Source organism: Meleagris gallopavo, chromosome 4, assembly GCF_000146605.3.
Source record: "Meleagris gallopavo isolate NT-WF06-2002-E0010 breed Aviagen turkey brand Nicholas breeding stock chromosome 4, Turkey_5.1, whole genome shotgun sequence".
NCBI lineage: Eukaryota > Metazoa > Chordata > Aves > Galliformes > Phasianidae > Meleagris > Meleagris gallopavo.
The window spans coordinates 3,862,421-3,864,524 of NC_015014.2; the positions used below are offsets into that span (position 1 = coordinate 3,862,421).

A 2,104-nucleotide genomic window follows, 5' to 3' on the forward strand; every position below is an offset into this window, starting at 1 on the left:
AGCCGGCGGCTGCCCGTGGGGAGAGAGAACGGCGGGATGAACGTTCCCTCTGGGTGCCATCCGCCTAGAAGCGCGTGAATAACGAGTGTTCTGCGTTCTCTGTGTCGTGCTGGGTCCTTCGCAAAGGCAGCCCCGTAGACGAAAAATGCCACATGTTTCAGTGCCCACATCACGTGCTGGAGAATGTGATGAGCGCTGACGATCTGCCCTGGTGGATGCTGAAAATAGTTGTTTTTTTTTGTTTTTTTTTTTTTTGTGCTCCCTCCTCCCCCCCCCCCCGTGGGATTAAGCAGGATTAGAAGTGGAGCACACTCGCTGTTTGAAGCCCTCCCTCCCTCTGCAGGGCACGGTGCAGAGCGGCTGCAGCTCTCTGCCCGCAGCGGCACAGGGGAGGCTCGAGGTCACCTGGGGAAGGGCGACAAGATGGACTCAACGCCTTCAGCGTTGTGTTCCTGTGTCACGACTGCAAAAGTGCCCACAGCATCTGCGCTGCTCCATTCTGGAACCTGAGCACCCTAGTGTGATGCCAATGATCACGTTGGAGGTGTTTTCTCCTTAATAACACACTGTTTCTTCTGCTGTGTAGTGGAAGGCAGCACTGTGCGTTTCCTCATGTGTGCTGTTTCTGTGCATGAGAAGAAGCGGAGCTCTGGGGCTGCCTTGCAGCCATCCTGGAGCAGGGATCCCTCTTGCTGTCAAAGAATGCGTGGCTCTGGTGCCAAGCGTGTCACACAGTGAATGCTTCTGGGACCAGAACCCGCCTCATCTATCTTCATCTGTTAGTAGATAACATGGGGGACACTCACAAACACACATACAGATGCTTTTTCACAGCAGGCTAAGCAACCATTGCTATACCTGAACGTAACTGGTTCCTAAGCCGTTGGGCTGCATCAAAAAAGGGATGGCCAGCAGGGTGAGGGAGCAGGTTGTCCCTCTTTGCTCTGCCCTCGTGAAGCCCCATCTAGAGTACTGCATCCAGGTCTGGGGCCCCCAACTCAGGAAAGATTTGGAGATGTTGGAGCGGTCCAGAGGAGGGACAGGAGGGTGCTCAGAGGGCTGGAGCACCTCTCCTTTGAAGGCAGTCTGAGGGAGCTGGGATTGTTCAGCCTGGAGAAGAGAATGCTCTTGAAGGACCTCATAGCAGCCTTAATGAAGCTTATAAGTGGAGTGAAATCAACTTTTTACACAGATAGATGGGGAAGAGGATGGTTTTAAACTAAAAGAAGAGAGATTTAGAGTAGATGTCAGTGGGAAATTTTACTCTGAGAAGGTGGTGAGTTGTTTGAAAACATCCACACAGCTGTGGTGCCCCATCCCTGGAGGTGCTCACAGCCAGGCTGGATGAGGCCCTGGGCAGCTGAGCTGGTGGGTCCAGTCCTGCCCATGGCACTGGGTTGGAACTGGGTGGGTTTTGAGGTCCCCTCCAGCCTAAGTCACTCTATGCTTCTAGAAGGGTATGTGTCACAGAGCTTATTTTTAAATACTTACATGAGTATGCAAAGTACACTATGGGTTATTGGTTTGTGATGTGTAGAACTTGTGCTCTGTAAACCTGGCAGATTTGTGGAGAATTATCACTGGAATTATCCAGCGAGGCACCATGAAAACATGCAGAAATGTTCCCATTCACTTAGTGACCAAAAAAATCCACGAAGTGTCTGCAGAACAGCAATGAAGACGTGTTGTACCAAGTAAAGAGGCTTTGCACTGAGCACATCAAATCCAGTGCATACGCACATCCATTACGTAAGCATATGGATGGCATGCCTGTGCCACAGTGGTTGAATTACCTCTTAGTTTGGAATATCAGTTGCTTTCCAAATAAATTTGTAATATTTATGCAACATTTGAAAACAAATTCATGAGAGAAGTTAAAAGGAAGATGTTAGAAACATGCTTTAGATTTCCAAAGCCACTGGAACATCTTTAATGAACAAAGCAACTGGCCCAAATCGTTGAGGCCTCATCTTTTGCTGGGGTGAAGGGTTGGAAGGGACCTCAAAGCTCACCTGGCCCCAAGCCCCTGCTGTGGGCTGGTTGCCCCCACCAGCTCAGCTGCCCAGGGCCCCATCCAGCCTGGCCTTGAACACCTGCAGAGATG

General features: G+C 50.7%; 1 long non-coding RNA gene across 1 annotated transcript in view; it reads right to left on the minus strand.

Moving 5' to 3' along the window:
- LOC109367132 overlaps positions 1-1,992 on the minus strand; it is a 5,898-nt gene extending 3,906 nt beyond the window's left edge. Inside the window, exon 1 of the long non-coding RNA XR_002113880.1 lies at positions 406-1,992. This is a non-coding gene — a long non-coding RNA (uncharacterized LOC109367132). The remainder of the gene's footprint in view (positions 1-405) is intronic.
- Between the last annotated feature and the right edge of the window lie 112 nt (positions 1,993-2,104).